The following is a 25,913-nucleotide window of genomic DNA, read 5'->3' as shown; positions in this document are numbered from 1 at the left end:
ACCCTTGATGGCTTTTGTTTGTTTTGAAACCATGATTTATGTATCAGTTAGTAAGGTTTTCATGTAAATTTTTTAAAAGAAGACTCATGATACTGTCTAAAGATGTCTGTTGCCTTTACATTTGAATGGCATCTGGACAGGTTATAATAATCTTAGGTCACACTTTGTTTCAGAGCTTGGCAGACATTGATCCACTGTGTTGAGGCTTTGACGGCTGTGAGGCATTCTGAGGTCAGTCTCGTTTGTTTCTGTTATAGTTGATGGTGATCTTCTGGATGCCCAAAGTTTTCCTCATGTGTGCCTACAGTTCAAAAGCTTCTTCAGGGTAAGCCTTGGAATACAGCCTAGAGTATGGAAATCTCCAGGAATGTGGAGTTTGCTTTTAACCTGCACAATCAGTTCTGTCTGGGAAGTTTTTCCATATCTTCAAGTACATTTTTTTCTTCATTTGTCAATCCTATAGTTCAGGGACACCAATTATTCTTATGTTGGATTATCTTCATGTCTGCGCCACAGCTATTCTCGTCCCTGTTTGCTTTAACATTTGTGTCTTCTCCGTTTACATTCACTGAGATTACTGCAAGACTTCCTTCTGTGTCAGCATTTTGATTTTCAGCTATGTCTGGTCCTTTGGTTTTTAAATGTGTACCTTAGTTCTCTAATTATGATGCTCCGGAGTTTGGGGAAGGGGGCAAGAGGAGGCGGGGAATGCAAAGAAAGAAAACTCAGCTGCAGTGGTGTGCAGTCCCTGTGGAGAAGTTCTACCCTGCCCTCTCCACTGGCATGTCGCTGAGTGTCTGGAGTCAGGGTTCCCTCCATCTGGCTGGGGGCACTGTACACTTCCATTTGGGGCTACCCTCAGGGTTCAGGCTGCTCTCCCAATGTAGACATAGTCCTGAAATTCTCATTTCTGCTGCAGAATCAGCTCCATTGGTTACGTTCTCCTTTTTCTCCCCCCCTCAAGCTCCTCAGTCTCTCCCCTGACTCTTTGTAAAGTGCTCTTTCTGTTTGCTTCTCAGGCTACTAGAAACAAAGAGGGGATAAGAGCAGCACTGGCTGACTTATTGCTTCAAGTAGTTATTTGCTCATCTGCCTTCTGACAATCACATCCCATCTTTGACTTATCCTTCTTGTTCACTCATAAAGCATATATTGAACACCTACTACAAGCCACTCATTGGGAAAGACACTGAGAGTCAAGAACAGACGTTACAGTCTCTGTATGCAGTTTAGGAGTCACTTTGTTACCCATCTCGTCAGTCATCACACATTCTCAACCTGCTGTTAGTTACTACTCTCCTCCTCTCTACCCCCATCACTCCCACTCTGTGCCATCAATATCTCTGACTTTAGAATATTACAGCAACAATCTCCAAGACTTCTTGGAGACAAATCTATTCTGAAGAATGTTTTTCGATAAGTCTTTTCAAAATCACTGGCTTCCTAAAATACAGATTCAAAAGGGTACAATGCATCCTGATGTTTATAGCAGCATTAGCAATAATAGTCGAAGTATGGAAAGAGCCTAACTGTACATCAACAAAAAAAAATCCATGGCTAAAGAAGATGTGGTGTATTGTAGACACACACACACACACACACACACACACACAAGAATATTACTCAGCTTTCAAAAAGAATGAAATCTTGCCATTTGTAACAGCATGGATAAAACTAGTATGTATTATGCTAAGTGAAATAAGTCAGTCAGAGAAAGACAAATATCATATGATTTCACTCATATGTGGAATTTAGGAAAGAAAACAGATGAACATATGGGAAGGGAGGAAACAAAAAAAGGAGAGAGGGAAACAAACCATAAGAGACTCTTAACGATAAAGAAATAATCTGAGGGTTGATGGAGAGAGGTTGGTGGGGGATGGGGGATGCCATTAAGGAGGGCATTTGTTCTGATAAGCAGTGGGTGTTGTAAGTGATGAATCACTAAGTTCTGCTCCAGAAGTCAATATGGTTCTGTGTGTTCACTAACTAAAATTTAAATTTAAAAAAATCACCGTCTTCCTGACTTCCCTCTGGCCAAGAGCTCATCAGCGACCGTTGACTTTGGACCCCATAAACCCAAGCTCCTAGGAACAGCTCTCTGTCCTGGGACTCCAGGCCCTCTGTCTGGAGTGAACACTGTGGACTGGCTTCTCCAACATCCATTCCAAAACCTCCTAACTTTCCTCCCACAGCTGAACGAGTGAAGGCTAAAACCACATTTTCCAGACTCCCACACAACTGGGTTCCAGCTCTGATTTAGGTACCCCCTGTTGGAGGAGGAGGCACCCCAGGGATTTCCATGCAGAAGTGAGGTAGGAGGAAAGATAAACAGGGCCCAAAGCATCCACTCCACTGGCACGGGTTGAGGCAGGGGTGTGTGGTGGGGGTGAGGGTGGTTCTGGTTTGGAAGCAGTGTGTGCTGGCTGTGTGTCAGCGTCTTGTCTGGCAGCTTTCTGATCCTGACAGAGACCTCAGCTCTCCTGGAGCCCAGTCGGGGCAAGGCTGCAGGAGTCATTCTCGAAGGCTCAACTCAGAAACAACGGGCTTCTCCTTTCCCATAAGTGGGACGTGCGGCTGCATCCCCTCTGCTTACCCAGCTAGCATAGGCCCTGGCTTCTGTAGTCATCACCTCTGACCAACATACTCAGCTCGGCTTCTCCCTTCTTTTCAGGCTGGCCTCCCCCCTGGCCAGGGAACCACTCTATGTGCTCTGCTCCATGCCTGGTGGCTAACCCTCTCCCCCCGGGCCTCCAATTCCAGATCCAGAGCTAGCCCTGTCTCCTCTGAAGCTTTGGCCCCTTTCCACCGCCCCCCCTTGCCCTGTTGGGCCCCACTGGTCCTCTTCACTGTTGGGGAGCACCCGAATGACACAGCAGGCTGCCGTGTCACCTCTTCTGTTCCAGTTGTGATCCCAGAAAAGCTAGTCTTCCCTCTCCTCCGCCGTGAAATGGAGGCCTGACCATGTGAGCAACTCCTTCTCTTCCAGTTCCAAAGTCGTTGAGACTCTGAACCTCGCAGAAAAGCCACTTCCCAAGTCAAGAGAGCCAAGCTGCTCTTAAACACATTTCATGTCAGATTCTGTGGCGTCTTGATTTCCCGACACCTCTTCCCCAGGTCGGCTGTGCACATGTGGGATTGTTTATTTTAATTGGCGGGACGAAATCCCTGCAGCTGGCAGAGCCAGGCACCGAGGGATGAGGAGCAGCATTCTTCCTTAAGACCATTTCCCCCTCAGCGCGTTCCCGGTGTCCTAGACAAAGTGAGCAGCGCGCATGCGTCGGGTTACCCAGCTAGTCCGCCCAGCCCCCCGACCCCAGGCCTGGTCTGGCCAGGGAGGGTCCCGGACAAGCTCTTGTACATGTTCCACGGGACACGGACGACCAGGCCCAGACGACAGGCTCTGGCCACCGCGGCTCCGCGGAGATCAGCGCTGAGGAGCACCCCTGAGTGAGCTGGGGGGACCGACCTGGAGAGCCACGAGGCCAATGTGACGCCCTCAGTCGCCCTTCTGCTCCAGAAAAACAGGCTGCTCCGATTCCCTGGCTCCCGCAGGGCCTCGGCGGTCACTGGGAGGACGGGCTGCCACAGAGGAATAATCTCGGAGACCGTCCGCAGGTACGTTCAGCAGGTGGTCCAAGGACACTGGACCCCGCACATGCGCAGCTGCTTCCATACCAGTTTGTCCCGGCTCTTTTTAGGCGGCTCTACACCCAGGGGCCACATCCCCTGACTCGCGCCACCCGCAGGAAGGGCTTCCTAGAACTAGACTGGGGTAAAGTGATGTAAAAAGTGGCCAGTTGGAAAATGTCGATGCCTGCTTATTTATACGTCTTTATATATGTACCCCAAAGCGGCTACTTAAAATGAACAAAACACATAAGCAGATGACCTTTGGGTCACGGATGACTCCAGATTTGCCCAGTTTTCATCTGCTTTGACCTTTCCAAGAACTTGTTCCTGGGTTTATGGACGCGCATGCGCACAACTCGTGCCCCAGCCCCAAACCCACATGACTTGGAGACGCAGCACCGGCCTGGTGGTTCTGATTCTGGCCTGGCATCGCCTTGGCACCCTGCTTCCGGGGCTTGCCACCCACCTGCCTACACTGCCCACACTCCCTGGTCACCTCCCACAACTGGATCCACTCCGTCATGGCCCCCACTTTATCAGGGAGGGAGATCGGACAGTTCCTGAGCGGTGGGGGATGTCAGACATAATTATATCAGTGCCATAATTACCAAAGATGTTGAGTGAATTTGTCTCTTTTTCTTAATGAATTGCTTTGGCCTATTTATCAGAGGAGAGCCCAGTAATCTGTTCGTTGGCTGCCTGGAAACTCTCAGCTCTGTTTTATACCCATTTACAGCAACGATCTATGGCCTGCTTTTCTCTCCTCCTTGTCTGCACGGCTGCCCAGCCTTTATGTAACCTGTTGGTAATGTGGAAAAGGCACAGGCCCCACCGTCAGGCAGATGCGGTTTTTGAATCCCTGGCTTACCATAAACGAGTCAAATGAATGTGGGCATGCAATTTAACTTCTCAAAACATCAATTTCAACATGCGAAAATAGAAATGCAATACCTAGTCTCCAAGTGGGTTTTCTCTTTCTCGAGATTCAGTGAGCTAACGTCTGCACAGAAACCCACACCTGGTGCGTGCCCCAAAGATGTGAATTCCATTTCTGTTTTCTTTTTTAAATGAACCCATCCTAGCTGTGTTTTGCTTACGGGTGCATTTGCAGATACCTGTGAGGAATCCATCGTGAACAAAAAAATCACCATTAACATCCGGACTGTGTGGTGCCTGGCCCATAGCTGCTAGGATACCTGACTTGTAAGCAAGAGAACATTCAGAAGCTAGCCCTCAGCCGGATGGGGTAAGTGCATGAGCCACAAATGCAAATTGGGTCTCTAGCTCAGTTCCCCCAAACTGCTATGGGGATCCCCAAGGCCAGCTCCAAGGAAGAAATGTAGCTGTGGCTGCAAAGCATCCAGAATGGTCTCTGAGCTGATAAACAAGCTGATAAACAAGCATGAGAGCCAGAAGGACCCCAGCCTGGCCCAGGAACCCATGCTGCGCTCTTTGAAAATCTGTGCCTGCAAGTAGGTCTGTGTGGCTAAGTTTGAGGTATAAAGTACGTGTCTCCTCGTCTGAAGCCTTCTTTGGGTTAGGCATGACTTGGAGCAAACGGCAACGTCAGCACTCAAACACAAATGTTCGATTCCCCAGAGGTAGAACGAGGCATTCTGGGCGGTGCCAGAAATAGGCCTTTTTCCTGTCACCCAGAAGCCCGCACCATCTTGTCAGGAAGAGAGACAGCCCCCAGGGGACAAGCCACTGAAGAGAATCCCATTCAACAGTTACTTAGAGGAAGGGGAACCACGTAGCCCCAGGATGCCTGCTGTCTGAGGACACTTTCTGTAAGGCTTTTTTTTTTTTTTCCCATTCTGTTTATTGATACACACTGTGTCAGTTTCCTGGGGCTCCCAGAAAGTACTACAGACTGGGTGTCCCACACACAGAAACTGATTGTTTCCCAGTTCTGGGGTCCAGAAGTCCAAGATCAAGGCACTGGAAGGACTGGTTCCTTCTGAGGCAGTGAGGGAGAATTTATTCCATGCCTCTCTCCCAGCTTTTGGCGTTGGCTGGTCATCTTTGACACTCCATGGCTTATAGAAGGATTGTGCCGATGGAGGTCCTCATGGTCACATGGGTTTCTCCCCATCTGCAGGCCTGGGTCCAAATCTTCCCTTTTTTTAAGGACACCAGTCATTTTGAATTAGGGGCCCCCTAAGTTGCATGTTAGTGAAACTGAGGGGGACTGAAGTATCTGAGATTTTATTTACCAGAACACATGTTTAAAGTGCTCTTTGGCATAACTTCTGGCCTCTTTGTAGAGTAAAACTACACAGTCACCATGAAAGCTGATAGGCTATGGAACCCACACAGTCCGGTCTGGAATTCAAAATGAAAATGCTGGAAGTTTCAAATAATCAGTCATGGTAAGAGTATAATTTTAGTTTAAATTGTTTTGGAAATGTCTCGAAGTAAGGCTGTAATCAGCGTTCAGATGTTCATGAAGGATTGCTCTCCTCGTGAGGTTTATTAAAATTGTGTGGCATTTGATAGAAACAGCCTGAATTCCCATAAAATAAATAAAATAAAATGAACATCCTCTGGTGCACGGCTGAATGGTGTCCCTGTGCCAAATTCATCTGTTGAAGTCCTCACCCCTAGGGCCCCAGGACGTGACTGTAGACAGATAGGATCTTCACAGAGGGGATTCAAGCTATAAGGCAGCCTATAGGCCGGGCCCTAGTCCCATAGGACTGGTGTTCTTGTTAGAGGAGATTAGCACTCACAGGGGGAGCCCCCGAGAAGAGCACCCACACAGAGAAAAGGCCACATGAAGACAAAGGGAAGAAATGCCGCCAATGAGAGAGGCTCCAGAGAAACCAAGCCTGCCCACACCCGGCTCTCTTGACTCCTAGCCTCCAGAACTGTGAGAAATCAAATCTCTATTTTTGAAGCCTCTGGCCACAATTTTGTTGGGGCAACCGTAGGGAACTACTACATTCTTTGCTAGTTTAGGAGCCCCAGGGTTCTTGTTTGCTTGTTGGTTTGTACTTGGTTTTGCTTTGCTTCGTAATAGCTAACTTCAAAATAATACCCGAATCCTCACCTTTGTGCCCTCTCCCCCCACCATTTCCTCTTCCCGTGAAGCCCTTGTTATAGTTTGGAGTCTGTGAATCTATGCATCTAGAAGATTCTTTTTTTTTAATAAATCTTAGGGCATTATATATATTGTTCTACACATTCTTTTACTTAATTATATGTCTCTGGGATATGTTGTATTTTGACATTTCCTTATTGATATATTTTTACATTGTTTCCAGTGTTTGCTAAGAAAGCCTTTGTTTAAAAAAAAAAAAAAAAAAAAGCTCTTTGGGTCTAGTTGGTAGTTTATACAGTCCGGTTTCTTTTAACTCTTAGTAAGGGAACAGGAACAGTATTATCAGCTCGAATAAGCGGTCATGCCTTTGACAAATGCAAACATAACCAAATGTCCAAACCAACCATAACCAAAGTCCTCAGTTTAAGAATTCAATAGGGCCATATTCTTTAGTGGTTTCAGTGATAAAAACCAAAAAACTGAAACTCCAGTAGAACAATGCTCCTTTTTTCAGCACATACAACTTATACCCAAATCCAAATTGGTTTCTGGTTTATTGGTGCTTAATTCCTTAAAATGTTGATTGAGGATGGCGATGGCCAGTCAGGCCCAGTGGGACTCCACTTCTTTAGTCTTCAGCTACAATCTTGGAAAGGTACAAGGCCGGATGACCATTTGCATTTTATTGTAAGTTGGTGTGGAGCCGAATTGCTTTGCATTAGAATCAACTCCTAGGTTAAGAAAGGCTGATATCATTTATTTCAGACATCAAGTGACATACAAGGTGTGACAGCCCCTCTGATTTGCCTTTACCTTGGAGAGATTTAACTGTGTTTTACAACACTTTCAGTGCATACCATTGTTTTATTCTGTTTCCAAAGGGCTGTTACTTTAATGAGTCATGAATGTTTTGTCAATTATTATTTGCACATTCTACACGTTCAATTGAGCAGCAACTAGCTTTTAGTGGAAGCCTGCAACAAAAGCCAACACAGGAATCTGAAAGAATGGGTACCGATTAAAACAAATCTATGAGTTTCTTTTTTTTTTTAAATCAATCTGAGGCAAGCAGTGTACAGCAGGTCCTAGAGCAAGTTGGTAGTACATTCCTACTAGCTTGTAGTTAGAATACACGACTTCAACTAAATACAGTGATAATTTAGACTTAATTATTTTAAATATTTAGAGGATCAATGAAAATGTGACTTCTGTGGTGCTGAACACTGAAAGCAAGAAAAGCTTTCATTTTCGGTTGTCATTTACGCTCCCCTATCAGAGCTCTGTCCAAGGCGCCACCATGTTCTCAGCAGAGTCTGAATCTACCACGAAGCTGCAGTCAAAGACCATTGAGCCAGGCATCTGAAAACCTTCAGCAGTGGAAGCAGTGACAGTGACGTTAGCAGTAGGAGCAGGAGTACTCGTGACCCAACTTAACAACGGGAACATCTGTCATTAAAATTTTACGGGAATTTGAACTTGAGGTAAGCCTCTGTAGGTGTTCCCATAGATGAGGTTCTTGTCCCACCAACCAGTGGGTTAACCATCCTAGGAGGCAGACGTGAGAAGGAGCAGACCTTTCTCCATTTTTTACTGGGCTAAGAGCATGCTGCAGATGGGAGGGTGCCTCGGCGAGGGGTAACCAGTTCCGTTGTTGAGATCACTCTTCTCCCTCTGCAGCTCAGGACTTGGCTCTCAAGTTCCATCATGGTTCTAGGACAACACAAAACCAATTTGGCCCTTTTTCCTTTTCTCAGAGAGGCTGGGGCTGTGTTCTTGCAAAAGCACAATTTTGGGTGATTCTTGCCATGAGCTAGGGAGGCAGAGCCAAAAAGGCTTCGATGCCAGACTAGCAGGGTCTCAGTTCCTGGTTCCTATACTCAGTAGCTGTGGGATCTTGGCGGAAACTACTTGACCTCCATAAGGCCCAATGCCACCCACCACATAGGGTAATGTAGTGATTGAGACACCTGCCATATGTTGCATGAAGGTCTAGGCTCTTCCTCTGGTTGAAAAGTCACACGACCTCAGTTTGGATCAGACATTCCAACCCAGTCAAGATCAGAGCAGGTGAGCTATGACACCTTCATCCACAAGGCCGATCAAGGTCAGACTCCAATTAGGATCAAGTGTCATGTCATAAACAGGGTACCCAGTGGCTGGCCAGTCTCCACCTCTCACTGCTGTGGGCTGCTGGGGCCAGGCAAGAATAGTGATCACAGAACTGAAACAAAACAACAATGTGGGTGTGTTGTCAGTAACACTTTAGATTTATAATGAAGTATTAACATTAACACTGATAATATTTTATTTTATTTTTTTAATTTTTTTTAAAGATTTTTATTTATTTATTTGATAGACAGAGAGAGATCACAAGTAGGCAGAGAGGCAGGCAGAGAGAGAGCGGGGGAAGCAGGCTCCCCGCTGAGCAGAGAGCCCAATGTGGGGCTCGATCCCAGGAACCTGAGATCATGACCTGAGCCGAAGGCAGAGGCCTAAACCACTGAGCCACCCAGTCGCCCCAACACTGATAATATTTTAAAAGATTTTATTTATTTGAGATAGAGAGGGAGAGAGAGCACGAGGGCATGAGCAGGGGGAGGGGCAGAGTGAGGGGGAGAAGCCAATTCCCCACTGAGAAGGGAGCCCTACACAGGGCTCAATTCCTGGACCCCGAGGTCATGACCTGAGCCAAAGGTAGATGCTTAACCAACTGAGCCACTCTGGTGCCCCAGCATTAACACTGATATTTTCATGACTGCAAAACTTATTAAATAATAAAATCAGTGCAAACAAGTATTTTACATCTTACACACAGAGAAATTATAAACATATTACAAGTAGCAATAAAAGCACATATAATTGTTGTTTTATTATTCAAACATTAAATTATTAGGCAACCTCAATGAACACTGAAGTGTTTAGAAATAAGCCAAAACTGCATAAAAGGAAGAACACTTAATTATCAATAATTGTTCTTTCTTTTCAGATCTCAGTCGTAAGAAACAAATGGTCTAATCATATCACTGTTGATGATGAACATATTTTTGTTGAAATTTTTGCAGCTACTAGGAAAGCTCATTTTTCAACTTATGCTTATTCTAAGAAATTGTTAGAAGATAACTATGAACCAAATTCCATCTTCAAACAGTCTTGTCCCCTATTTGATAACTCCAAGGATTCTTTGAAATAACTTTTTGGGTTTTGTTGGGAGGATGGCCATCAGCAACTGAAAGTTATTGCTGACAGCAAGTTGTAGTTTTATTCCCCCAAAGACCATCTTGGTTTTATCTTTACCCTTTTCCTTTTGTTGCCTGTAGAGATTCTAATTCAGTTTCCATATTAATTTCAAAGCTATTCCACAGATATGCTACTTACTAGAAACTTTTATTATTGGAGTATGAATCTTCCCATAGAAATGTTCCTGCTCTAATGTCTTCTACAGAACTGTAGCTTTGTTCTACTTGAAAATTAATCCGGCATGGAATTCTCTGAGTATATCTTAAGACAGTGCATGATCCCAATTCCAGACTATTTAAATATTTTCCAAAAAAGGTCCACCAACACAAGTATCTATAGTTCAGTAGTCAAAACTAGAGCCCCAAGTGACATACTATTAGCTACCATTAATGCTGTTTTTATGCATTCATGCAAAAACCATTCCTTGAGCCCATATGATCCACCAGGTGTTCTGCTAGCCATTAAGGATAAGTGACAGATGTTATTATCCCTGTCCTTGTGATGCTTATGGTCTAATGTGAGGTGAAGTAAACAATTAAATGAACAAATAATTGCAAATAGTGATTTGTACATGAAGGAAACAACTGAGTGCTGGGGCAGAGGATAATGTGATCAGCAAAGGTCTTTCTGAGGACGTGACATTTTGGCTGAGTCACAACTCAAAGATAGCAACAAACGGGCAATAGAGGAAAGTGGTCCAGGCAGAGGGAAGAGTGAGTGCAAAGGCCCTGGGGCAGGAAAGAGCTTTGTGTATTCTAAGAGTTTAGGGATGGCCTGTGTGCCTGGAATGGAGTGAGTGAGCAAGAGGCAGGCAGGGATAAGATCATAAATTTAAGAGGAGATGCAAGAGGAAGCACCTGGGGGATTTGGAGATGATACTGACCTTATTTTCAATAGACAATCACTGAAGGATTTTAAGTTGTGAAGTGACATAATTTGCCTTTCAAAGAATACTCTGTGGAAAAGTGGTTGAAAGAGGCAAGAGGGGAAGTAGTGAGACCAATCAGGAGGCCGCTCAATTAACCACAGGAGACATGACAGTAGCTTTGACCCAGCTGGTTGTGTTGGAGACCACAGGGAGATAGGCTCATAGCAGATCTGTCTGAAGGACAGCCAGCAGGACTTGCTTTGGGGTTGGATAGAGAAGAATGGAAATGCAAGGGGTGAAGGATGGTCCCCAGAAACTTGGGGACATTAGTAGTCAGGTGGATGATGGCAGATGCTTCACCCTGAGGAGTGGGAAAGAGCCAGATGTAGACTGAGGGGGGTGCATCAAGGGTTCTGTAGGCCTGTTTTATCCATTAAGTTTGAGATGCTGAGGAACAATCAAAGTGTTTGAGATTGGTAAAGAGAATCACTCAGAAAGCAAGCATGGGGCGATGGTGTCCATGATCAAAGGAGTGAGACTGAAACAAAGTGAAGGTCAAGTCAAGCTTTATTTCGTACCAGCACCGAGAATCAAACCGACCGGCCGGGGCTGTCTCCTACAGAGAGAGCCCTCACCCCCAGCCTCACAGACTAGCTTTTATAGAGCAAAGGCCATGTGGTTGAGCCTGGCCAATAAGATTGTAACACACAGAGCAAGTTGTATAGTCATGTTAGGTCACACACAGGTGGCCAGTTGAATTACAATTTACCCTATAGTAGCTGTTTGAACTAGCCTATCACTCTGGTCAGAATTGGCACCCTAGTTTGGTGCCCAGAAGGCGGGGTTTACATTCTTTGGTGGTTAGGGAGATGTGTATGTGTGCTTTACTGATTGGATGTCTCGACCTGGCCTGACTCGTCCTTGCATTCTGGACTCTGTTATCTCCACCTGACTGACCCGTCCTTGTATTTGGGCTCTGTCCTCAGGGACTGGTTGATCATATTTTACTGGTTTCCCAGACTTGCTTTTAAGTAAGTTCCCCTGGGGGGCGGGCAGGGTCAGTTTAAGTTTTACTGAATAAGCAACACAATGGCTGTTTAACCGAGATGGAGTCGCTCTGGCTAAGTAGGCCCCTACAGGGAAAGACTGAAAGAGGGCCCAGACCAAGCCTTGACAGAGTCCAATACTGAGGGAACAAAAGGAGGAGAGAAGCCAGCAGAAGGGAACCACAGAAGGGTCCGTGCAGTGGAAGAAGAACGTGGACAGCGGGGTGCCCTCGATGCCAAGGGAATAGTGCTTCAAGAAGGAAGAGGTCGTCGAGTGTGTCCAATAGAGCGACATAAAGGCCATCAAGTACATTAGGTTGGGCAAAATGGAGGTTGTCGGTGACCTATCGAAGTAGTTTCAGAGTAAAGGCAGATATGGGCAGTGCCTAGAAACTCCGGGCAGTGGGTTGGTGCAGCCTGTGTGAACAGCTCTCTTGAAAGCTTGTCCTTCTTGCCAAGCAGGGGGGTCCGACACAGAGCCCTGTACCACTGGGCAAGAGGACAGTCATTTCCCCCAGTTAAGCACTCTCACTCCCTCAGCCCAGACACCTCTCCCAAACACCAAAGCCTCTTTGTCCCCCTTCATTGCCATCATCCTCATAGTTACACTGGTGAGGGCAGGAATGAGACGGAACCACTCGTTTTTGACCTCTAAGGTAGACATCTCTTGTTTTGTTGGCCCAGATCTCGTCTCGCAGTTTTTCTCACATTTTTCTTTTTCAAATTGTGTTTTGTTAAACTAACCACATTACCAGAAATTGCCAGTGGAGGCATATTGATCTTTCAAAGCAACGCAAAGCCTTAGGAAGAGATGACATGCTGTTATCACCATCACAGAATGGCTTTACTTTGTGCCCTCTGTGGTGGCCTGGGGGAAAGGATGCGTACTACATTTTAGAAAACGGATGGAAGGAATTTCATGAAGGGTACGATGCTAGAACACGAAGATTCCAGCTCTTACGTAACTGAAGAAGGATAGAAATTGCCTTTCAGGAACAAAAGGAAAGAAATGAAAGAAGATGTGACAAACTTAACTGATGCTTGTCACCAGCCAGTTAAACCCTCCTTTGCAGATCAGGCATCTTTTCTCTGTTTGCAGCAAAACTTCAAAGCCACAGGCTGGCGTTCTGCCATGAGAGTCACTCAGACCACAATGATGACATTTCTTGGAGTTCAGCATCCAACCCTCGTCCCTCTCTCTCTTCATCGTCCCCATCCTGTCACCAAAATGAAGAAAGATAGAAAAGGAGAAAGCTGTGTCATTTCCCCTTTTAAAGCTCCCTGGGCCTCCCAGGAATGTAATATATCCCCCAACTTTCCCTAAATCTCCAAGTCCCAACACTTCCAGGCAGTTATAAGCCATGAGAATCGGAAGACCCAGAAGAACATATGTCTTTTGCTTTAAAAGCTCTTGTGGAAAGTCCCCCCTATTCTACAGGGGGAAGAACACTATATGCTTTGTTCATTTTCTGTTTCCAATGCCTAGTACCGTGCCAGCTCCAGGATCGACAACCGTGTTTCTTTAATGAATAAACAGGCAAATGAGCGAAGCTTTCTAAGTGGACATATTCAAATGCTAAACACTTGGTCTCTATGTCCATGTGCTTCTACTGGCTCCTAAAGAACTTCCCTCTATTTGCTTTTGTATCTTTATTCCTGGGGAGCAAGAGAATCAAAACAGCAAAATGACTTTTTGCTGGATCACAAAGCATGAAAGTAAAAGTGTCAGAGCGTGGCAGGTCTGTGAGGCTGATGACAGCTTTGATGGGTTGACTTCTCTTCCAAGGTCTGGTTCGTAATCTCTCCATCCCTCCCCACCTCTCCACTTCTTTGACTCCCTGCTGCCCCGCATTCCCCCTGAGATTCTCTCTCTCCCTCTGCCCTTCCCTCTCATGCACTCTCTGGGGCTCAGCTGTGAATCCAGCTGCCTAACGTATAGTTCATGAAGACTAAATTCTTTTAGGATTACGTGAATTTCCTAAAAGACTAGGAAGATAAAAGATAGAAGATCCTTGAGCTCAAAGGAATAACACTGCATGTGACAATTTCCAAAGGGTGGGAGCAGGTGATTTAGGAGGACTTGATTGTCCCACCTCAAATTATTCCAAAATGGCCTCTATATATTTTGGCCATTCATAAGACCCAGTCTGCTCATTGCTCACTCTGATGGACCAAATTGGGTTAGGACCCAGAGTTGCAAGATCATTTTTAAAAAGATTTATTCATTTATTTCCGAGAGGAGAAAGAGAGTGCATGAGAGGGAAGGGCAGAGGGAGAGAGAGAATCTCAAGCAGACTCCATGCTGAGCACAGAACCTCATGTGGGGCTTGATCCCAGAACCCTGAGATCATGACTTGAGTTGAAACCAGCTGACCACACCCCACCCAGGCACCCTGCAAGATCATCTTTAATGAATATCTACCATTCCTGAACCCATCCATTCATCCATCTATCTCATTCATTCATTCATTCATTCATTCTCTGAAGGGCAGTGGCGAGTACAACAAGGACAGATCAGATCACTAGCAACTTACAGACTCGGGGGGAGAGAGAGTAACCAAATAACCCAGCAACTGAAAGAACCCCTCAGATAAAAGGAGTTTATACAGAAGAACCACAGAGGCTGGGTGGGTCTAGAGGTGCCTCCCAGAGGAAGGAGGAGTGGGAGTCAAGGGTGGGTAGAAGGAAGGCCTGATTGGAGAAGGAGCTCCTTGAAGGTAGAGAAAGCAGCTGGAGTGACTGCCATTCAGACTTCTGGGTATACAGTTAGCTGGAGATGAAGGCAGAAGCCAGGCCATTTAGGCTCTTGGGGACCATATTTAAGAGTGTATTCTTTATCTTCAGATCGATAGGAAGTTGCTGAAGGGTTTTAAGTGGGAGAACAGGGGCATCATCCTGCCTTGATACATTTTCAAATATATTCATGTGTTGCTGTGCTTTTCTTCTTTTGCATTTCTAAATCAGCACCTCTATTGCTGGGGAGAATTAAGACTGTGCTCTTCTGGATAGCAAAGACAAAGACAGTGTCAAGGTTCAGCCACTGACTTTCACTTCAGAGATAATAGTTGTAAAAGCCAAAGCTTTGATTTATAAGAGCAGAGCTTTTAGTGAATCCAAAGGCAATGTCCAGAAGAGATTGGGGGGGGGGGGCGATACAGTTTACTTAAATGAGTAGATAATAAACTGGACTCTCGGGGGGAGGAGGGGAGTGATGAGAAGCAGGAGGGCTGGGGCCAGAAGGCCTTCGTGGCCAGCAGAAACCGCACAGAGGGAAGTGTCAGCATGGAGACCCCGCCCCACATCTGCCCTGGCAAGCATCAGAGAGCCAGGTGGGAACCTAGCAACACCTGCCGACTGTCTACTTGTTGGAGAGAGAGCAAGGTCTGAAGGTGGCCGGGGACGAGGAGCTTTTTTTCCCCCCGCTGCCTGCACTTCACCCATCATTAGCTCCACAGGAGTGATTATCACCTTTCGACTCACACAAACTCTCCCCACCGGCTCAACAGCTCATGACACACATCAGTCCCCTGCCCTGAGAGAGAACAGTCAAACAGTAACCTAGCTCTCGTCAAATGGGGTACAGCGATGCTGTGGTTGGGAAAGCCCCCTCGTTATCTCTCCCGGGGTGAGAATAACAGAATCACTCAGATCGAGAGAGTGGTGAAACCCAGCCCTGTTATAAATGAGATTGGCCATTTTCAAAGGTTAACCTAGTTGCTGGCTGGAGAGCCGAGAGAAGCCATGCAAGGATGAATCATGAACAAACAATTCTATCTACCTTAAGAATCAAGGAGGCATTCTAGGTCTCTGGCTTGCCCAGCTAGGTAGAGTGTGGTGCCCTTTCTTTAGAAAGGAAACACAGGAAATGGAAAAGGCTTGGGAGAGGCTATGTGCTCAGTCTTGGATACTTGGTTTGAGGTGTCCTTGCATACAAAAGCGGCAGGAGCTACAGAGAAGCCTGATCTGGAGGGATGCATTTGGGAGATGATAGCAAAGACTGCCATCTACTTACTCCTTCTTCTTTAGCATTAGAACATCTCATTTTTAGCTGGAGCTGGGGTAGTCGCCTGGCTAAATTTTAGCCAGTGAAATATAGGAAGTGTCTATGACTTTCATGAAGTATCCTAACAGGATAGGGTGTGTCTTTCCTCCTGCTGTATTTCTCGCTGCTGGCAGAAATGTGGTTGTGGTAGCTTAAACCCAAGATGCCATCTTGGAGCATGAGGTAAAAGTCCAATGTTGAGTGAAGATGGCAGAGCAATGAGACAGAAGGAGCCTAGTTCCCTGAAAAGAAATACACTTTAATAGTGTTTTGAGTTACTGTCACCTCTAGTCAAACCCCATCCTAACAATCATCCTAACAACTCGTGAGAGCAAGGAAGTGCTGGAAACCACTGAATTTAATATCAAGATTCCAAGAAAAGAGTATGGAATCAGAAGTGAGGAGAGCCTAGGATGGAACTTCTGGTAGCTCCAACATGTCACCGCCAAGTAGAGGAGAGAAATACCTTTGACAGAGACAGAAAGACGCAGACTGAGAGATAGAAGCAAAGTGATACTGAAAGGATGAGAGTGTTTTGAGGAGGAAGGAGTTGAAAGTTGGAATCTAGCCGATAATTCAATGGCAGAGGGTATGAACAAAGTTCATAATATGACAAGGACATGAAGGCATCATGGTCTTTGAGCTAGAGAATATCCTCTGAAAGACTTAGGAGTAAAATAAGACTCTATTAGGGCTATTAAAACATAATTCCTAAAAAGAAAAACAACAACAACACATAATTCTAAATATTCTTAAACCACCAACTGTCCAGAGTACTACTGTTCAGGGTATGTTCAGATACCTTCTGAAAGAAGATGAGCAGAGGTGATGGGAAAAAATTGACGAGACTCAACATGACTGTTTTTCCTGACACATCAAGTTTTCCTCTCCACTCCACTCCCCACCTTTGCCCCAACCTCCGCCATCATTAGGCCTTCGAACAAGCTTCTACCTTGCCTACCCCTTGTCGTGGGCCCACACTGCTTCTCAGGTTATTGTCTTATGAAAGATACGAGAACTTCACTCTTTAGCTCAAAATCCTTCCAGGACTCTCCACTGACAATCTTGCAAAGTTTCAATTCCTTCATCAGGCATATTAATATTAGTCTTTCAAGATTCAACCCTGACTTTCTGCTCTCACCTCTCTTACACATGCTGCCTCGGTCACATCAGAATATGAACTCTAGTCACATGAGAAAACCTCCAGGGAGTACTACTCATCTGTGACTAGTCAGAATGAAAAAACGTAAAACAATGCCGCTTTAAGACACTAAGTTTGGGGATGGTTTGCTCCACAGAAGTAGATAATCAGAACAGAAATGGGTACCAGGAGGGGGATGTTGACATTAAAAACTTGAACCAGATGACATTGGCTTTGGAACGGGCCATGGCCTCTGGAGTTTCAGAAAGAAGGTTATTGGGGCCCATAAGAACAGTGAGAAAATTATTGGCAGTGAGAAAATCGTTACTGGAAACTGGAGAAAAGACCCGAGAGGTGTGGCGGTAGAAAGTTAGCAAGGCTGTCACCTGCAGTAATGTGGAAAAGGAAATATATAACTAATGGATAGTGAAACTGGCGAAGGAGATTTCAGGCAGGCTGATGAAAGTGTCAGCTGACTCTTCTCAGCCATGATTGATAAGGGGCAGATAGAAATGAACAAAAGGGGGAAATTGTTAGGTTTCAGATATAATTCAGAGTACATGAAGAGAATCCAGGACTTTCTAGGTTGTGTCTTTCTAGGTTCAAAATTAAACAGCTTGACATTTCCATCCTCCCCAGAGAGTAAGTTATTCACAAAGTAGGACAACTGAAGATTCTTTCAAGGATGTGGCTCTATTTTAAGACTTCAGAAATACTTAAGGGTGTGCCTCCTAGACCTCTCAGCTAGTCAAAAGATTTCTGAGAATTTTAACAGTGCCACACAGAATCCTAACTTTAAGCCCAAACCAGACAGGGTCTTGTCCTCAAAAATATTTCTGAATGTGGGTTTTGTAAACGCCACACAATTCCTAGGAAACCCACAATGTGTTTGTGAGTTTAAACTAATGACGGCACCATCACACTGGACCAGAAGGGGTAGAGATGATTGAAAAAATGAAAAGAAGCCTCTAGAGCCTCAAACTTATATGGACAGGAAGCAGGCTAAGGAAGCTCTTCAGTGGCAAACATGAGCCACTTCTTGTAGCAAAGAAAGGGTGATTCAGAGGACAGAATCATGGGAAGTAACTCACTGAAGGTAGGACATGACCCAAGATAGAATAAGAGGAATACTGCCTTTGGCTCAGGTCATGATCTCAGGTCCTGGGATTTAGCCCTGCGTTGGGCTCTCCGCTCGGCGGGGAGCCTGCTTCCTCCTCTCTCTCTGCCTGCCTCTCTGTCTGCTTGTGATCTCTCTCTCTGTCAAATAAATAAATAAAATCTTTAAAAAAAAAAAAAAAGAACAGGAGGCATATATATAGCTAGATTTCTGAATTACTACAGACCAGTGACTGCTATATGCCTCCCATTCCCCCTACTCTTTTTGAGCAAGAGTGTCTTCTAAGGGCTAAGGGTATCTTGTACACCTCATTGTTTATTGGTGTGTGTGTGTGTGTGTGTGTGTGTGTAGGCCCCCCCCATAGCCGGTCTTTAACTCACAGTATTCCTGTTGACAGGAAACAATTTGAGGAACCCCACCCAAGGGGGGAGCCATTTGTGCTTGCATTGTATTTAGATGACAAGATCTGGACTTTCCCATCAGATCCTCCTGAGTTTTGGGAGCATTGCAAAAGGGTTTGGATATTTTTGCATGTGGCAAGGATGTGAACTATTGTGCCCGGAGGGCAGCTGGGATTTTTCAGAGACAGTCACAATGGTATCTCCATCCCACAAACTGCACTGGGAACTCGCCACTCCCTCATGAAGGGATGAAGATTATTTCTCTCTTGACCAATGGAACGCGGCAGAAATGGTGCTGGGCCTCTTCTGGGCATGGCAGCTTCCATTCCCTCTTGGGATTCCCTGCCTGAACCCAGCCTCCATGCTGGCCCTCCGTGGGAGGGCCCACAGAGCCCTCCACGGAGGGGCCACAGCCAACAACCCGCATGAACTGTCAGCCACATGAATGCGCCATCTTGAATGTCCAGCTGTAGCCGACCCCTCCATGACTGTAGCCCCAGCTGACATCTGACCAAAACCATGTAAGGGATCCACATGAGAACAACTCACTGAGCCCAGTCAACCCGCGGAGCCAGGAGAGATAATAATAAATTGTTATTTTTACGTTACTAGGTCTTGCAGTGGTTTGTTCAGTCCTTAATACTTATTCATTGACTTTCCCACACAATTCACTGCAGCTTGGAATTTCTGAAGCAAGTAATGAAACTGGGAACAAACACAAATAATTTATACCACGTGCCAAACAGCTTTCTGGCTTTAGGTGATAGATGACCCACCTGTATGTGGCTTAAATTAGGGTTGGCAGACATTTTTGTAAAGGGCTAGAAAGAAAGTATTTTAGGCTTTGTCTCTGTCACAGCTATGCAACTCCGCCATTGCAGCAAAGGCGGCTGTGGTCGGTAAGTGAACGAAGAAGTGTGCCTGTTGCCCAAGAAGATTTCACTCATAGAAACAGGCCGCAGGTAATTTGGCCCATGGGCCATAGTTTGCTGACTCCTGCCTTTATTTTATTTTTTTTTTAAGATTTTATTTATTTATTTGACAGACAGAGACCACAAGTAAGCAGAGAGGCAGGCAGAGAGAGAGGAGGAAGCAGGCTCCCTGCTGAGCAGAGAGCCCGATGTGGGGCTTGATCCCAGGACGCTGGGATCATGACCCGAGCCGAAGGCAGAGGCTTTAACCCACTGAGCCACCCAGGCGCCCCTGACTCCTGCCTTTAAAAAGAACAGGGATTTATTATTTCGTAACCAGAATTGAGATTGGTTAATTCAAACAGATCAACAATATAAGCATGAACGTGGGTTCTCTCCACCCTTCTGCTCTGTCATCCCCGATTTTGTGGGTTTAGTTCTCAGGCTGGTCCCCAGAGGCGGTCATGAGGTGGCCGCTCCAAGTCCAGGCATCGCGTCCGAACACTCACATCCCCAGTGGGAAGAGAAGAAGGCTTCTCTGCGTCCTATTTAAGAACCACGACAGCTTTCCCAGAGGTCCTCTGGCACACTTCCATGCCTCATTGGCCAGAAGCGCATGGCACATCCATCGGTGAATCAGGAGCTGCCATGGACTTAGCCTTAGACTGACTCCTCAAGCTTCACCCCATCGGAAGCCTTGCCTGATACACGAACAAGGTGGGGTTCCCTCAGCAAGGAGTCTAGCTACGGGGTGTGTGGGGGGGACCAGCAATGGCCGCCAGCCACTCAGCAGGGCAAGTAGGGAAGGAAGAGACACAGAAGTCATAGCAGGTTTCAGACAGAGCAGGGGCTGGAAGATAAAAGTACAACAAGCCTTGGGCAACCTGGAAAAGAAAACAGTGAAGCAAAATAAAAAGATTCACTTCTGGGCAAGCATCCAAAAAGAAAACCGCCCTGGTGTGGGCTATAGCTGGGCGGAGTGGAGGACTTTGCCCCTGGACAGCCTCCCTTCCCTGGCTGGGGAACAGCCCCATGGAGCCCCAGGATGAACGGGGCTGGGGAAACATGCGGCTGACACAGAACACCACGTTTCCAGCTGCATGTGCCCAACCCAGCAGCCGGTCAATAAAAAATAAGCCACACCACCCTGGGGTTCTGGATGGGCCTGGCCATGTCCCTGGGAGACCCGCAGTTCAGCACCCCAGGCTCGCACTGGGGACCTTGGTCCACTGCAGAACCCCACCTGGTGGGGGGATCTGCAGGCGCTGGGAGTTTGAGGAGGGATGGCCTCTGTGGGACCTAGGAGAAGTTTCCTTGTTTACCGAAGGGCAGGGAGGGGCCTGGTGTGTTTGACGCAAATTCCTCCAAGCGGCAGCCTCTGGATTGCAGGGGGCAAGAGGCATGTGGTTCTCGGGGAAACCCGGGCAGACGGGCCTAGTCAAGGCCACATAGACAAAAGGCTCCAGCCCTTCGGTGATGGCAAACAGTGCCGTGTGGGCTGCCTGAGGGGGCACTCGAATCTCCACGCAGATTCTCCTGGGCCTTCCCTCCTTTGGTCCTGGCACCCTCAGCCCTGGGCCCCACACAGTGTGCCTTTGGCCTGCTTGTCTGTGCACTGCGCGCCACCCCCCCCAAACTGGGACTTCCTTATTTGGACTTTACCTAAGGCTGCGGCCATTCTCCGGCCACAGAAGGCTGTCATCCATGTGTCCACCAGGGGCGATAGGTGGCTGAGGCCGTCAGCTCTGCCAATCCCCTGGGTCGTTAGCGCCATGGATGTCATCTCTCCCTCACTCCCCTATGCTGAGCTGTGGCCTCAAGCTCGCAGGTTCGTGCACGTGAGCTAGGGGCCCGTCAAGCTGAGAAATCCACGATGCTTGTTTTCCCTTCAGTTCTGGCCAGATAGGAGCCTTGTAGGCAACGGTGGGCAGCAAACTTTTAGAAAAGTGGGGCCATGGGCTTGACCCTTCACTCTTACCACGTTCCTTCAGATGGGCCCTCGGCCTTGCAGGATGACTTTCTGGTGGAATGTCGCACGTCCTCAGCCTCGTTCTGGGGTCCCTGGCACATGGGCACCTGTCACGCTATATAGGCTGTGTGTGCTTTGTCTGTCTCTCCCACACCATGACCAGCTTTGTGAGGCTTGATGTGTGTTCAGGATCGTTTCTGAGCCTGGGAAGCACATGATAGATGTTTGACAAACAGATGAACAGATCAATGTCAGTGATGTTTCTGTTACATACACACTCCCCCCTCCCTTTTTAAAAAGATTTTATTTATTTGAGAGAGACAGACAACAAGCAGTGGGGAGAGGCAGAGGTAGAGGGAGGCAGACTCCCCTCGGAGCAAGGAACCCACAGCAGGGCTCCATCCCAGCATGCTGTGGGGATGACAGGAGCCAAAGGCAGATGTCGAACCGACTGAGCCCACCCCTTCCTGGCAACACCTCCCCCACACATACACACACCCACATTTCAATGACCCCAGAATCGGGTGTGTTGGAGAATGCTGGTGCCTTTTTTCTTTAACTAGCTAACTCCTAGCTCCTCTGCACAAAGCCAGGGAGCCACCGCCGCCGCCGGAGAGATTTGAACAGAGAGCCCTTGCCAGGGATCACCTGCTGACCTACCCCGAGGCCTCTGGGTTCCCCTGCAGCCATACCCAGGGCTCATCTGGCCAGGACCATGCTGATGTGTGCTGTCCTGGAGACGTGGTGGGACTCAGGAGAGGGGCCTCCCTCCCTCACTCAGGGGTGGCCGCCCTCCTCCTGTATCCTCCAGCAACACAGGCAGAACCCGGGTCCAGGCAACCTACAAGTCCCAGAAATCCTGCGAGGTACAGAGCTTGTATCGTTGCACTTCACACACCAGCTGTGATGGGAGGGTTTCACCCAGGCCATGTTATTGGAAGTGGGTCCCAGCCAGTCACCGTGCTCTTGTTCTGGCCACTTTTTTGTGCTCCTGGAAGGATGGCGTCTGTGAGGTCAGGCAGTTCACAGAGGCCAGCCCGAGCATGGGGGGCCTCAGGAGCCCGATCCTTGCCATGCCCCAGGTCATGAGCAAAGGGATGCCCAAGGCCACGGGAGGGCCCCTGCTTATGTCTTTAGACCCCCCAGCCCTTCTTTGGGAGGAAAGTCTGACTGGAAGTACAACCAGACGAGCCTCCCCTTCTGCATCCACCTCGTCCTCCTCAGCCTTGCATCCAGCCACGTCTGAGACTCCCGCCCCTGTGGCCCCCGTGGCCCAGTTGGGTGACTTGGCCCAGCGTCACACACAGTGCATGCCTGGACCAGCGAAGCACCCTCAGCTTCCACAGTAGCTTCTTCCTCTTTCCGGGAGTATCTGGGATGTAAACAGATCACAGGGGCCCTAAACAGTGCAGCTCTACACCTCATGTCGAAGAAGTCATGGCCAAGTTCCCTAAGCATCCGTCAGCCTCGTGTCTTCCTCTGAGAAACGAGGATGAAAACAGCAGCTACTTTTCCTGAGACTGTGGCAAAGACCAAATGACAGACAGCGTGGAATGCACTTTGCCCACTGCCTGGCACTGGGGGAGACTGCCTTTCAGGGTCCCCACCGGGGAAGCACACTCAGAGTGGTGTGCGTGAGAAACGGCAGGGCACCTCCCCTCTGCTGGCTCAGAGCCTCTGTGAGCTCAGTGTCTGAGTGCGGGTCACCTTGGAAGTGTGACCCTCCTCCCTCCTACTGCATAGGCTACCTTAGGAAAGTGGTATTTCTCAGAGTCTCTGTGCATGGGGCTCTGCTTACCCACACAGGAATTCAGCTTCTGGTTCCAAGCCACATCTGTCCCCAGAGCATGGCCTTCAGGGAACAATCACATTTGAGCAGAAAAGTTCAGCAGGGCTTTACCACACAACAGTGCAAACACACCACAGCCTTTACTTGTGCCAACATCAGCCTCGGCCTCCCCGTGCCCACCCCATACAGGGACTGCACTAGGCTGCCCGAAATGCGTAGTCAGACCCAGCTTCCCGGTCTCCCACCTTGAGCACCACCTGGGGGAATCCCGGGGGAATTCTGTTGTGCAAAAAATGTCAATCCCAAAAGGCAACGACCTCGTGATCGCATCGATTTAACACTATGGACACAAGCAAACAGAAACCAGGGTTGTGGTTTGCGGGGGTTAAGTATTGAGTGAGGGCTACGGAAAGACAACCTGGGCAACCCCCGTGGGGACTGAAATGTTCTGTGTCTTGACTGCATGGGTGTCAATATTCCGGTTGTGATTTGGTTTTTTAGAATACCACTGGGGAAAACTGAGTCATCTCTCTGAATTATTTCTTGCAGCTGCATGTGAACCTATAATTATCTAAAAATTAAAACTTTAATTTAAAAATACGCATAATGGTTATCTAGTTGGATCTGAAGTTTATAAAACAGCAACCGTGTTTACTGATTGCTCGCATCTGTTTATCTGTTTTGCTCATTTACTCATGCAATGTACCAACTGACCTATTTTACTGATAATAAAACTAGGTACTGGAAAAATTAAGGCCATAAAATGTTAGAGAGTCACTGCACCCAGGTCACCTCTGATAAGGACATATGGCACATTCAGGATTTGAACCAAGTGGGGCTTACTCCTCAAACCAATTCTAGGTACACTTAGTTAAGTGCAAAGATCACTGGCCAAGAGAAGACTAATTCAAAATTATTATTGAGAATTCCTTTGGGGGATGATGGCAATGTTCTGGATTAGATGGTTATGGTTGTACATATCTGAGGATGTATTAAAAACCATACACAGAATCGCATACATTAAAAAAGTAAATCTCATGGTTGTGTGAATTGTCTCTCAATTTTTAAAATCTATACCCTCAACAAAAAAGTTCTTACTGTCTGGAAATGAAGAAGCTGATCTTTGGTGGTAGTGGTGGTGGTAAGAAAATCTCCAAGAAAGAATTCACTTATTAATTAAAGTAGGAACCATGACAAAGACAAAGAAGGCATCTGAGGTCCTGCCTCTGGTGACAAGAAGAAAGGGGTAGGAGGAAAAGGAGGTCACAGAAGGGTGTGGAACTTGAGATAACAGCAGAGGACCTCTAGTAGACCATTAGAAGCCCACATTCGGAAGCAAGGGCACAGAGGTTTGGAACCCAAAAGCAGGCGAAATATCTCAGGGAGAAAGGATCAAGATGGTAGAACATTTATTAGGGAGAGAAGGTGGAAGGCATTAATCTCCAACAGAAAAATAGAGCTGAGCATGTAAAACCTGTCATCTCTAACCACAATTGTTCTTTCCTCCTACAAAAGGCTAAACCAGATCCATTGAGAGAACAGGACTCAGAAAAGCAGAGTAAGAAAAATCACATTCCCTGGGGAAGGACGTCACCTGGTTTCCCTCATCTACCTTTGTTATTGGAACGTTTTGGTTGTCCCAGAGGAGACTCTGAGCACAGAGAAGGCAGCTTCAGTGTGGAAAATTAATAGTCCTTTTTTTAAGTTAAAATATTCTAAAACCCAGATTTCCTTGAGCTTTCAAGTTAAACTTAACGAATCTTATTACTTTACTTACAAATCTATTTAAAGTCACTTGATTATTTACAAGAAGACTTCAGAACATAGTTAATTAAATTCTCTTGACCATTATGGTGTATCTTTATAATCTAAATAGATTTAATTTTCCTTTAAAATACATCAACTGTCAAATAAAACTTCCCTAAATATTTCAATAATGCTTACAAAATGAGTAAGTCAACCTTTATACATATGGTGAGAATTAGCTGCTTCTTCTTCTTTTTTAAAAAGATTTTATTTATTTATTTGGGAGAGAGAGGGAAGCAGGCTCCCTGTTGAGCAGAGAGCCCAATGCAGGGCTTGATCTCAGGACCCTAAGGTCATGACCTGAGCCAAAGGCAGAGGCTTAACCCATTGAGCCATCCAGGCACCCTGAGAATTAACTTCTCTTAAAAGAGGGGCCACTGGCTGCCTCAGAGGACCCCACAGAACCTAATAGCCTAGGAACAGCCTGTCAGGAGCTACTTTTAGGAGAGGCTGGGCTCAGAAAGGCAGCTGTTCCTCATAAAAAGCAAGAGAACCGGCCTGGAGAGGACGTGGTACAAACCTGCCCACAGGAAAATCGAAAGTGGTCTCTAGAATTGGTCCTATGTTAGGCCACACCTTGCAACAGGAGAACTGAGCAGAATGACCTTCTTGTACCTGATTCACATGTCAGATTTAGAGTACCATCCCTCTCTCGCCCTCTGTTTCTGCCCACCACTCAGCACATAAGTCCAGACTTGTGTCTTTGACTACCTCGGTCTCCAGGAATGGCTCCATCTCTGAACTTTGGTTTGTATACTCTCTCTCTCTCTCTCTCACTCTTCTTTAAATATTCCAGATGTAAATATCCTATCAACAAATTCGCACAGTTCTTAAAGTAATTTTTACCATTTTTAAAAGTCCCACAGTGCTTGTCACAGAGCTAGCCACACAGTAGAAACAGTATTCAACC

At 46.8% G+C, this 25,913-nt stretch overlaps 1 long non-coding RNA gene across 1 annotated transcript; it reads left to right on the top strand.

Moving 5' to 3' along the window:
* Nucleotides 1–3,297: 3,297 nt before the first annotated feature.
* LOC101682276 lies at nt 3,298–19,102 on the top strand. Its single transcript, XR_001176706.2, has 4 exons — nt 3,298–3,618; nt 4,745–4,879; nt 7,953–8,157; nt 18,525–19,102. It is a non-coding gene; the product is annotated as an uncharacterized LOC101682276 (long non-coding RNA).
* The last annotated feature ends 6,811 nt before the right edge of the window (nt 19,103–25,913 follow it).

Source organism: Mustela putorius, unplaced genomic scaffold (genome assembly GCF_011764305.1).
Source record: "Mustela putorius furo isolate JIRA1106 unplaced genomic scaffold, ASM1176430v1.1 tig00003942_pilon_pilon_pilon, whole genome shotgun sequence".
Lineage (NCBI taxonomy): Eukaryota > Metazoa > Chordata > Mammalia > Carnivora > Mustelidae > Mustela > Mustela putorius.
This window is presented reverse-complemented; position numbering and strand designations above follow the sequence as displayed.